The 12,851-nt window shown below is 54.9% G+C and overlaps 1 protein-coding gene across 1 annotated transcript in view; it reads right to left on the bottom strand.

Moving 5' to 3' along the window:
• The window catches only part of SOX13 (SRY-box transcription factor 13), a 43,740-nt gene extending 31,880 nt beyond the window's left edge, over positions 1-11,860 (bottom strand). The window contains exon 1 of the mRNA XM_068538463.1: positions 11,778-11,860. The gene's annotated coding sequence lies outside the window, so the exon portion shown is untranslated. The remainder of the gene's footprint in view (positions 1-11,777) is intronic.
• Between the last annotated feature and the right edge of the window lie 991 nt (positions 11,861-12,851).

The raw sequence follows: 12,851 nt of genomic DNA, 5'->3' as shown, positions 1-12,851 counted from the left end.
TTTATCCCAGGAGGGGTCCAAATGGTCCTCCCCAAGTTGCAGATGGGAAAAGCAAGGTTCTAAGGGGTGAAGTGACAGGCCTGAGGACACACAGTCTAGACCAGGGCCTTGGTCTCCTCTGGTGCCCACTGGCCTCTACCGCCCATCGGTCCCTCAAACACCAGCACAGCAATTGTTGGAGGAACGCTGGAGGGCTTCACCCCTGTGGGAAAGGCAGGATGTGGAGCCCCACTGCCTGCTGCACAGGGAGCAGCACCTGGGCTGGACCACGGAGGTCAGCTCCCTCCACTCAGTCCAGCAGGACCAGCTGGTGCCCTGGGAAGGCTGCCAGCTGGTCCTTCTGGTCCTGGGTCTTGGGCCTGACTGATCTACCCAGGCAATGGGCAGCCTGGCCCATTACCAGTTTGAAAATCATGGAAGGAAGTAGACAGACCACTGTTTCCCCCTTACAGATAGAGACCAAGGCCCAGAAAGGTTTATGGCATCGGCAAGACCACACAGAGAGTAACCCTAACAGCTCCCATTTACTGGGCAACTGCTATATATCTAGAAACTTTCCTCCAATCCCCACAATAACTCTGCCAGAGGGGAGAAGCCGTGACCCCAATTTACGCAGCTCAAAGAAATTAGGTAAATGGCCCAAGATCAAGATTCAAAATCCAAAAGCTTCGAATCCAGAAATTTCTGACTCTAAGACTCCATGGTGTTTTCACCAAACCATCCTGCTTCGCTATAAGTTGAAGAATATTCCAGCATTAGACTGAGTGATTCATAATGTATTGGTGTGGGGAAGAGGAAGAAAGATACTGAGTGACGACCAAAGTTGGCACCTGACCCTGGAACAGACTAGGAATGAGCCCAAACCCCCTGCCGCTCAGGCCCTTTGCAGCCCAGCCCAGTCACCCTCCAGCTGTCGGGCTCACAGACCCTAATGCAGGTGCAAACAGGCGCCTTCACACCTCAGGGCTGCGGCTCACATGGTGCCCCTGCCTGGAAAGCCCTTCCTACATTCCTGACCAGAAAACTCCTATACCTCACTCAAAGCCCAGTTCAAATGTTGCCCCTCCTTTATGAATCACTCCCTAATAATCCTAGAAGAGTTGATTGTTCCTCCAGGGCATTCCAGAGCCCTTGGACATCCCTAGCCTCTAGTACTTGACTGGACTGCAATTATTTGTTTACCTGTCTGCTTCCTGCACTCTGACGAGATTTGAGCCCCTGATACTCTCTCAGGGACAAGGACAATATCGGAACAATAACGGCCTTCTCTTATGTATCCCTTACTATACAATAGGCATCTCTTCACACATTCAACCAACATAACAGTCCCATGAGGCAGCGGCTATTATCACCCCTATGTTACAGATGAGGAAACTAAGACACCGAGAGGTTAAGTTACTTGTCCAAGACCACACAGGCAGTCTGGCTCCAGTCCGTCTGTCTGTGCGGGTACTATTGCTATTCTTCCTTGCCTCTCCATCCCTAGTACAGTGCCTGGCACATGGCAGGTGTTCCGTAAAGGTCTGTTTCGTTAAGGGCTATGGAGGGAGGAGGGTGTTGCTGCACCCCAGCCAACTCCACCCCAAATCCCACCTGGAATCCCTTGGCCCAGGTCTCCCTACTTCTTGCCCCACCTTCCATCACTCCTGACATTTGCTGCTTCTTTCTTCTAAAAACCTCCAGGTCCTTTTCCTGTCTCCCATCCATTTCTTCCTTGGGTGCCCCAGCAGCGGTGCGGGTCTTTCTGTCTTTCCGGTGGGAAACTGAGACCCCCAGAGGCCTCATGGCCAGCGGATCTGTTCAGAGGCAGGTATCCTGCCTCCAGGGCTAGTGCCTCGTAAGGACTGGTTTTACCTCTGCCTCAAGCAAGAAAAAACAAGCACCAAGATGCAGGGGAGTCTGGAGGTCAGCACCTGCCCTTCCCTCATTCCCAGCACCCCCTGGCTGACCTGGCCACAGGTCTCGAGGCTGGGCCTGACAGAGGGGGGAGGGGGCTGCTCCCTGGGGCCGGGGAGGAGGAGACAAGAGGCCCTTTGTTTCTGCAATGCTCCTGAGACACCTGTTCTCCCTCCTGCCTGCCTGCGGCCTCCCTCCCTCCCAGCCAGCCTGTGTGAGGCCTTGTTTATCCTGCAGCCCTGGCAGCCAGACCCAGCCTGCTCCCAGCGTGGGGCTCGGCAGCCCCTGCCAGCACCTGCCTGGTCCTGGAAGCCCCAGAGGCTGCCGGCCAAGCACAATTACCCTGCTGTTGACACAGTTGTTGATTTTCGGGAGGGCAGGGAGGGACAGGAGGGGAGGAGAGAAGCAGCAAAGGCATTTAACGCCAGCCTGGCTAATTTGCAGTTGGCCCTAGCAATCCTGCACCCCATCCCCGCCCCCCACCTCCACCGCAGCTGCCTGGGAGAGGTTTGGGCTTCCAATCCCTGGGTCACTTGGGCCACACACCACAGGCAGCCCCCGCACACCCCATGTTTATTAGTGCACCCCAAAACCCATGCTCCCCCATGCTGCCATACACAATTCATAGTCGAACAAGGTTGTCAGGAGCCCCTAGCCACCCTGCCTTTGAGTGCCCACCAGTCACCCTCCCCCGCAAAGTCATGATGCCCCAGGGTCCTTGGTGAGGGACAGGACCATCAGATATGCCCTTGGAGACCCAGGTGGGGGCCCTGGAAAACATGGGGGTATCTGTCCTTACAACCTTCTCTCCTCTCTGACGAGCTCTTGACAAGCTATCTCCTCCTCACCCTCCAGGTCATTATGTTTCCTCTTACAGGGAGCCTTTCCTGATGGCCCAAATCCGGTTGTGGTGCCCCTCCCTGATGCTTTGATGCTCTGCAGCCCTCCCCTGCACCTCCCCTACCTTCACTTTTGTCAGTGAATGTCTAATCTTTATCTTCCTCAAAACTGTGTAAGGGCTGCACTGGTCTCTCAGCCCCAGCGTACAGGGCACAGCTTTGAGGCAGGCGCCCCCCTCCTACCTGCTGAGTGATGGGCAATGGAACAGCCCTCTCAGGCCCAAACACCTACCCCACCTCCACCCCAGGTTCCCACTTTGACAGTCTCCCCTTGGATTGACAAGGCCTGGTGGCCAGTTAAAAGAGCTTCAAGAATTACCTGTTAACTTGCCACCAGCACATGAATTTAGATTGGTAAATCCGATTAGCCAGTCATCTCTTCAGAGATCAAACAGCAGGATCTTGAAGGACAAGGGATGAGTGAGTTTGATGATGGGAGGGGGAGAGAGGAAGGCAGGGACATAAAGAAGACCCAGTGGGTCGCAGGCCAGCAAAGGCGCCTGGGGGAGGGGTTACTGTGGGGGGAGGCAGGACCCTGCCCTCCTCCCCACCTGCCTGCCCCATCTGAGAACTCCTAAACCCAGCCAGCCTTCACTCAGGAGTCAGGAGGTTCGCTGCACCTGTGGCCAGTTATCCGAACAGGACTCTGACTCCACAAGGAGGGTGGTGGCAGTCAAACTCTCCAGACCCTCTCTAAACCGCCCAACACACCCATACCCTCGCTCACACACAAGCCCTCTCCTCAATTCTGGTTCCCCAAACTCCAGGTCAATCAACACCTAGAAAGGGGTAACAAATAGCCAAAAATAACCTCCAAATTGGGGGTCTCAGGCTGAGGGGTATGCACCTAAGGCCAGGCAGAGCTGGTAGAAGAGAAAGGAACTTACTTTGTGAAAACCATAGGGACCTGATGCTCTGAACGAGTTCCAAAAGGGCCAGCATGTATAGCTGTGCAGACTGTGCACTGCACAACTCCAAGAACGCCATTCACCCAGACTTGTATACTTATTCCACTTGACAGTCATGTTCACCCCTTGACTTCCTCAAATACCAAAGAGAAAGCTCTTCTGCTACCTACCTCTACCCCAGGCAAGATGTGACAGATCCCCTCTCTCTGTTCTCTGCCCTGTTTCCTGGCTCCGGTACCGGTGACAGCTGAGCCCTTCACCCCGACTAAGAGGAGAGGCCTCCCTCTCCCTGCCCCACCAGCCCCAGCTACAGGACCCCACTGAATCTCCAGAGCTCTTCCCCTGCCCACTCCACCCTCACCACGGCTTGCTGGGGGGCGGGGTGACTGCAGTCCCATGCTCACAATGACACAGTGGGAGGAGACTGCATCTCTGTAGAGAGGGAAAGGAGGGTGGAGGGTGATCACCCACTGCCCCGCCCTCACCAGGTGGACTGCAAATGAACCCCCAATCTGTGTGAGGCACCAGAGGCTCTGGAGAACTGAAGCTCAGGGAGGAGGGATGACAGGAGGCCTCGCTCTGCTCTGCGGGTCTCCTCAGCACCGCCCCGGCCAGGCTCTCTTTCTGCCTCCCAGTCCACTCTCCCCTTGCCTTCCTGACATTGGTTTAATGTCCCCACTGTCCCCTGGGGGCTCTTAGAGGCACAGCCTTGTCTGCGGGGGTCCAGCAGGGGCTGACCAAGGTCTTCAGGGTGTAGGCCCCGCCTGGCTACTTACACACACTTACACACACATACCCTCCCTCTCCACCGGCCACGGAGAGGGGAGCCAGGCAGCCAGAGAAATGTCAGGGGTTGGAGGGGCCCCTCCCTTCTGCTTTCAACAGCTCCCTGTTCACTCCCCACTCTCCTCTCCCCACTGGCCTCAAGACAGCCTGGTTGTACCTGCACACACGCTTCCTTCCAGCCCCTCCCCAATAGCCTTTTATTCGTCCTTCCCTCCTCACCCCCCCACCCCACCCTTCGAGGGACAAGCCAGGAACCAAAGCCTCACAGGAATGGGTGAATGACTTTAGGCTCCTTCAGTAGGGCTGTGTTTCAGTAGGAGCAAGGTTTCCAGAGCTTCACACCTCACACTGAGACAGAAAACTCCTCACCCTCCCCTCGGGGCTGCACGGGACCTGTCTTGTGTGGCCAGGCAGGAGTTAATTGTTTTGAGTCAGTGTGAGGGCAGCTTAAGCCAAAGCTCACTCCCTTTCCTGCCTCCCCCCAGGTGCCAGAGCCAATGTAGGAGGTCTCTGGGCCCAGTCCCTGGACAGCCCACCCCAGCCCAGAGCCACCCTCCCAGAGCCCACCGGGGGGATCCATAGGCCTACTCAATGGTCATCCTGAAAGGGTATCAGTCCAGTGTTACAGGCCTTCTTATCTTATTCCAACTACTGCCCCTCCTGCCAGGGACCCCTCTTTCTGCAGAATATTCTACTGTTTGGTCAAGCCTTGACTCCCAGTCTTCCAGAGAAGAAACACTGACTACTTTGTCTGTTTCCCCGTCTGGCAATTCGACATATATTTTAAATCCTTTCCATCTTGATTACAAAAGTGATACACATTGTTGTACTACTTTTGGAAACTACAGAAATATAGGAATTAGAAAATATAAGCTGCAATTAAAACAAAACAGAAGTCAACAAAGGGTGGAGGTCTGGGGTAGGCCACGCCCAGCTACTAGAGCTGGGGATGGCTCTGCTTGGCTTGCTATACCCCTGGAGTCTAACTGGCCACCCACCAACGTCTTGGACTTAGAAAGAAATCCCCCCACCCTGGCTGCTCCTTCAAACGGCTGGAGCTGGGTCCCCGTGGTACCCGCCTCTGCCCTCGCTCAGCACAGGGCCTGGGATTGGAGCAGGGCACCTCCAGCCCTGCCAAGGAGCAGGACCCAGCCCTGAGGTTCCTACCCGCTTTGTGGGGGGAGGGGAGGGGAGGGGATGGGGACCAAGGCCCTCTGGGAACTAGTTCCCACCCCATCCTGTTCCACAGGCTGCACATTCCATTCTGAGTCAAGCAGGGGGTGGGGACTGGGGGAGGTAAGGCTGAGGGGAGGAGAAGAGTCTGGCCTCCTCTGGGGCGAATCCCCCAGGGAGCTCCAGGCCTGGCAGGGATTACAGACGCAAACCACCAGGGGAGAAGGGAGCCTGAGTGTTTCTGCCCCATCTGTGGCCCCTTCCCGTTCCCCTCTCTTCAAGCCAAAACACTGACACTCTACCTCAGACATGTCCCCAGAAGACACAGAGAGACAAGATGGGGAGTAACACTAAACCCTCCCCCCCAACCTGGCCACAATCCCTAGGGCTGCTTATGGGGCTTCGTGCCAAGGCCATTTAAATGCTAAGACCACTGATGAGGGGAGGGGAGTTTGTTGTGTGTATCAAGAGAACTGAATTCAGATTTGATGGCATGTGTCAGGCTTCCCTGAGTGACCAAATGAGCCTGGGTAATGATGCTGTTTAAGAAAAAAGGTGGCAGCTAGAGATACTGTCCCCACTTCTTCCTTTCTCTCCTCTACCCCCCAACACACCCCTCCCCAATAAAAACACTCCTGGCTGGGATCTTCAACCTTTGGGTACAAATCTCAGTCCCTGCTGCTCTCCTATCTTGCCCTCATGTGCACACTCTGAGATGCTGGGCCACATATAGCACATCCTGGGCCATGCCCAGGCCTTGGATTCACCCACTGATGACCTTGGGAGCAGGCAGGGGAAACCCCAGCCACTTCCTCCTCACCTCACAGCCTCTCAGAGTTCTGACCACTGTCACTCTGGACAGAAACCTGCTCCTAGGAGAGCCACAAGGGCCTTCACCATCATAAGGCTTGAGCAGGGGCGGTCTCAGGGGTCTCTGGCTAGGCCCATGGATGTAACAGGCACTCAGCTGAAGTGAAAGCCCCATCCACCCTACTCCACCCCTCTCTTAGGAGAGAATTACCATATCACTGCTTCTTAGAGAAAGTATTTGAATTTTTAAAAGGAACAGAGTCACTCCTGATCAGAGAAGCTGGCAGAGGCTGAAGGTGGCCCTGCTGAGCTGGCCTGTAACAAATCTCCTAATTGAGTCTTCCCAAGGAGCTGGAAGGAGGACTAAGGAAGGGGCAGTCACCCAAAGAAGGGGTTCTTTGTCACCCAGCCAAAGAACCCCATCCAGGGCATGCCTTCTTGCTTGGGAGTAGGGAGACAGGGAGATGACAGGAGATATGAAAGCAACCCTCCATGGGTCCTGGTCCCCCGCGTGGTGACAGGCACTGTTACAGCCTTCCTGGCTAACATATCCAGGTTCCAGGAAGAGGACTAGCAAAGGGTGAGGACTGCAGCGAGTTCAGGCAGGAGTGAGCCCTCTTAAGCAAACACAGAGCACAAAAATAATTCCCATTCAAAGCACGATTTACTGTGGGCCTGGCCAGGCCTTTCCAGCACAGAGCCCTTTTCAAACACTCAGCTTCACCCCTGAATAAGGCTGGGGAAGGGGGCGTGCGGGCACAGCTGCATTTGAATTCCACTTTTTCCAGTGGCATCAGCTTCCTGGTGACCTACTCAGGGAGCTGCCCAACAAGGGCCAATCTCAAAGACCCCCAGAGAAGAGAAAACCTGTGTAGAATCAGGTGTCAGCCCCTCAAGGATAGGAACACCTAGATCCTCTGGAGGAGCAGGCCTTGCTCAAGCAAACACTTGTCTGGCAACAGCAAACCCAGACCCTTACCATTCATGGAGCACTGCTGCAGACTTAATCAGACGTGAGCCTCCCAAATTCTAAGAGATAAGTATTGCTGTTGCCCCATTTCATAGATGGGGAAATGGAGGCTCAGAGATGTTATGTGATGAATATCTCTCCTGGCTCTAAATCCTTCTTATTGTATATATCATGTTGCCCTGAATCTGCTAATTATCATAGTAGCAAAATGTTCAGGATGGGGCTCTCCCTATTAGGAGGAAAGATGGAAATAAGGATGTGCATAAAACTCAAGACATTTCCAAAGCCAAGGAAGGCAGCACTGGAAATTGTCTGTCACCATTACTGATCCCAGCATTGCTGACTACAAAATCTGAGCTGGGGGTGGAATGCCCTCTCTAGGCAAGAGCAGTGCGTCGTGTTAGGCAACGGTGTGCTAGTGAGACCTGTTGGCTCTACCTCCAGAATGATCTCCCATCGGCCTGCCTTATCCAAGTCATCATCTCAGCTCAGAATCAGCCTCCTAGCCAGCCTCTCTTCTTCCATTCCTGCTCCCCTTCAAACTATTCTTTATGTAGTAGCTGAAGCAATGTCTCTTTTTCACATTTTTCCCCACTTATAAAAGTAATTCATGACCATTGTAGAAGATTGGAAAAATCAACAGAAGATAAAGGAGAAAATAACCATCACCCATACATCCAGTGTCCAGAATTAACTTCTGTAAACACTGAGGCAGCCATCTAGTCTTCCATCTATGTAGGTGCGTGATCGACGTGCATGTACATATCATTGTCTTTCCAAAATTGGTACTATAATAACAGTTTTAGATTTTTTTAAAAACTTTTTATTACATACATTTTCCAGGCTTAAGCTATTCTTTTTTAACTATGCTTTCTGGTTTGGGGGTTTTTTTTGGCATAGTTGATACATGCACATGGTACTACATTTGGAAAGGACAAAAGAATCTACATTGAAAACACCATCTTTCCTTCATCCCATCCCTCAGCCACCATTTCCCTCCCCTGGGGCAACTCTGATTACCAAATAAGCTGGTTTTTGTCTTGTGTACCAAATAATCTTTTAAAATCATAAAGCAGATCATGTCACTCCCCTCCTTAAAACTCTCCAATGGCTTCCCATGGCCCTGGCTGTAAAATCCAGGCTCCTAACCAGGTCCCGTGTGACCAGGCTCTGGCCCTCCTGGCTTCTCCAGTCTCCCTCTCCAGCCCCACTGTTACTGCCAACCCTGTTCTGGCTGCAGGGATTTTTCTTTTGCTGTTCCCTCTGCCTGGAATCCCCTTCCTTCAGGTCTTTGTGCAGTTGGCTCCTTCTCATCCTTCAGGCCTGGACTGAGCTAGTCTCTCCCCAGGGCAGGTTTCACTGGCCTCACCATCTAGGACCTCCCCTGCCTGTCCCCACACATACATTGTCTATCACATCACCGTGTCATATTTCTGAAAATCACATAGGATCTAATATTGTCTTGGTTACTTATTTCACGTTATTTATTGCCAGCCTCCTCCCTCTAGAAAGAAGGCTCTCTGAAGGCAGGCACACTACCTGTCTTGGTCACCCTTGAAGCCCTACTGCCTAGCACAGGGCCTGGCACATAATAGGAGCTCAACAAATTTCTGTTAAAGGGATGAATGAGGGTGACTGCAATGCTGGTTCTCATCACTGAGAGCCCACTTGCAGGATCTCCAAGCTCCAAGAACCAATCTCCTGGCCATCCTCTCCAATGACTGGGGATGGGGTTAGAGGGTCAGAGAAAAGAGAGAGAGGAGCCCACTGTCCAAGGCAGTGTGGGTGGGCAGCAGCTGCCTGCTCTTCCTCACTGTCACACAGCTTACCCCTTACTTGTGTTGTGCATTTGCAGGGTCCAGAATCAGACAAGGAGCTTATGACCAACCCAAATTCCTAGTAAACACTCCAATTGCAAGTGGAAAGTTGAAGGTGAAACTTTTGCCCCTTACCCCAAATCCCACATCCAGTCTGCCCAGGCAGCTGGGATATTCCAGGTTCCCAAGTGAGCCCCAGCAGCAGGCAACACAGATGCCACCTCGGGAGCAGAGCTCCCCCTGGAACAGCCTCAGCCCATCCCACCTGATTCTTCCCCAGGGCCACAGACACTGGGGCTCCTCTCTCCATGAATTCACCCAGCCCCAGAGACACAAATGCGCATCCAATCCTGAGCCAGCAGCCCAGGTCAGCACACTCCTGGGGATATGCTTCCTTCCTGGGGCCTGATTTCCACTGAGAACACTACAGTTGGGCCAAGATTTATTTTTAAGAATGAGGAAAAGGAGGGAATAAAATGCCTTTCGCAAAAGTTGTAAAGGGAGGGAGGGAGGGAAGAAGAGAGGAAGGAGAAAAAGAAAAAGAAAAAAGACTTCACAAGATGGAACTATGCAAGGAGTAGGGAGGTGCTAAAATCAGGAAAGGGTGCGAAGAAGTGTGAGGTTTCTTCCTTCCCAGAAGTGGACAATTATTATAATTGATTAAATGAGCACAACCCCAAAATGCTCTTCTGGGGTCTGTACAAAGTCAGTTAAGTAATAATGGCAATAACAGGTCACATTTCTCCAGCACTTACTATATGCCAGGTACTGTCGTATGAGCTTCACTTTATTAAGAAAACCCCATGAGGTAGGTACTGTTCACATTAAACCCATTTCACAGATGAGCAAGCAGATACAGAGCAGTAAGATTAAACTTCTCAAGATCATGTCTCCAGTGGCAGTATCTGGGATCCAACTCCAGAGCCCTGTCTCTTAACCTCTAAGCTAGGCTTGCAGTGGTCCAGCTACCATCCTGGCATTCATACCTTCCAAACCAGTATCCCTTAACTGATCATTAGATGCCCGTTTCAAAGCTGTGTGCATAACTCTGACCATTTTGCATAGGGGAAAATCTAGAAAAGTTAAGGGACTCGCCCAAGCTCACACTGTCCATAGACGGGAAATTAGGACCAAAGTATGCTGAACCCCAGCATCTCGAGCGCCACTCCCCGAGGGCGCACAGTGGAAAATCAGGGTCTCTGGAAACTCCGCCCAGAGCAGCAGCATCTTCTCTGGCTGTCTTTCGCCAGACCCCTTCAAGCGCCAGCGCCAAGGCGCCCTGCCCGGAAATTCCCAGAGTCAAAGCAAACTTCCCAGGAAAACTCCTCGTCTTCCTCCTAGCCCTTGTCACGGAGGCGGCTGCCAAGAGCGCCGCTGGAGTCCTTGCAGCTGCCGTCGGCCCTCCAGGGCTGGAGGCCGCCGCTCGTGCGCTCGGGGTCCTCCCGGAAAGGTCCAGGGCTGAAGTTCAAAATTCACTTCCCGCCCAGGCCCAGCTCGCGGCTCCGCCCGGCACTCCCCGGCAACCCCCACGTCTCTTGCCCTCCCCAGCTCCAGTTAAGTAATGGAGCACCTCCAGACTGGAAGACCAGGCGGGCAGATGGGAGAATCCCGCGGGCGATCCCTGCGCGTCTGGGGACTGAAAGCAGCCGGCGCGCACGTGTGTGTGTACATGTACGTGTGTGTGTGTGTGTGTGTGTACATGTACGTGTGTGTGTGTGTGTGTGTGTTTACGCACAGAACGCGCGGGGTGGGAAAACAATGGCGAGCCGCTGGGAACAGAGCGACTAGCCCCCCTTCCCACCTCCCTACCTCCCTACTCCCAGACACATTTGCTTTTGCAGAGAGACAGGGATGAAAAGATTCACCTCCGACATCCAAAGGCAGGAGGTGGAGGGGTGGTAAGAAGAAGGCCAGGGTGGGAGGAGAAAGGGGGGTGAAACTGGAGCAGCCGGAGCAGAAAACAAACAGGATGCAGCGCCCGGCTGGTCCGCTGGGAAACGAACCTGGAAGGGTGAGAGGGGCTGCGTGGCTGGTCCCCGGCACCCCACACAACCAGGGCAGGGGTAGATCCGCGCCTCGGTGCGGGCACCGGAGCCCCAAGCCGGACGCGCACTGGTCGCCTCGGCTTCCCGCTGGGAAATCCTTGAACTGGGCGCACAGACGGGCTGGTGAGAAAGACCTAGTGCCCCCGGCCGGTGGGCGAGAAGCGGCCGTGGGGGGGGGGGCACCCCAAGCCCGGCTCGTGTGGTGCGCACACAGACACAGACACCCACGGCCTTACCAGGCTGCCACCCCTCTCCACAAGGACCCGGGTCTGCCCGCGAACAGACGCCACCGCCGGAGTAGTGAGGGGTAGGTGGGGGTCCGTTCCTTTTTGAAAAACTTTGCAAAGGATGGAAACTCGCAGAGAAGAGAGCCGGCGTCTGCCCAGAAACGCGAGGTCGCGAGTGTCAAAACTTCGGAGGGCTGGAGAGGGGGGCGCGGCGGCGCGCTCCGGGCACCGAGGGGGCGCACTTACTACTCAGCCGGGCGCTGGGCTCGCGGCTCGCGGCTCCGCGCTCCTGCTCCTCCTCCGTCCGGGTCCTCGCGCTGGCAGCCTGGGCTTCCCGCTCACATGCCCCGGCGACGCTACGAACGGGCGCGCGGGGCTGGGGCGGCTGGGCTGGGAGGAGGCACGCCCCCAGCCGTCGGCCGGGGAGTCGCTCGGGACTCGTGGCGACCCCGGGTTCGCACCCCACTACTGGCCGCCGTCCCGGGCGGAGAGCTCGGTTCCGGCCGGGCGGCGCCCTCCGCCGAGCCAGGTCGCTCTCTGCACTCTGCCCTCTGCCCTCAGCTCGCGGCCGTCTCCCTGCCTTCCGCGGTCCTGCTCCCTGACTCGCCGGTTGCTGCGCCGGCCCGCCCGGCTCTCCCGCTCCGCGCTCAGCGCCTCGGCTCGGTCCCAAATCAGAGCCTCGGAGGCTGACCGCTGCGCCCCAGGTTCAGACCCGGACTCGCGGCTCCGGGGCCGGGGTTCCAGGACCCGCACTCATACAGTTCAGTTCCAAGCCGGGACTGGGAGCAGGGCGCTCGCTGCTCGCTGCTGCGAGGCGACTCCACAGCCTCAGAGGAGAAAGAAGGAGGGAGACAGAGAGCGGGCAGGGGGAGGAGGAGGGAGGAAGGGTGGGGAGATGGAGAAGGAGGGAGGGGCAGAGAGTTCCCTCCTCCTCCCTGCAGCCAGGTCCCTCCAGGCATCAACAGCCGGAATCCTCTGTTGGAAAGGAAAGAGCTGAGGTTCCTGGGCGGCGGAGATGGGTGGAGGTGGAGAGAGGGGATGGAAAGAATAGAAGAAAGAGGTGAATTCTGCCCACTCTCACTGCCCAGGTTTGAGGTCGTTATAGAGTATCTTCGCTCCTTAGAGCAAGACCCAAGAAGTTGTCAATCCAACTCCCAGTCTCCTAACCCCTCCAGACAGATAACCTGGATTTAGGGTTTCTTAAAAACCCTGTTTCAGAACCTCCCTTAGGAACCTGATCCCACCTGCAGCTAGACTGCTTCCTGATGTGTCAGACCACTCCCTACTCCTGTCATTTTGCACTCTCTCAAGTCTTTTATT

The sequence above is a fragment of the Eschrichtius robustus genome, chromosome 3 (genome assembly GCF_028021215.1).
Source record: "Eschrichtius robustus isolate mEscRob2 chromosome 3, mEscRob2.pri, whole genome shotgun sequence".
Classification (NCBI taxonomy): domain Eukaryota; kingdom Metazoa; phylum Chordata; class Mammalia; order Artiodactyla; family Eschrichtiidae; genus Eschrichtius; species Eschrichtius robustus.
The sequence above is the reverse complement of the archived record's forward strand: the minus strand, read 5'-3'. Positions and strand labels throughout refer to the sequence as shown.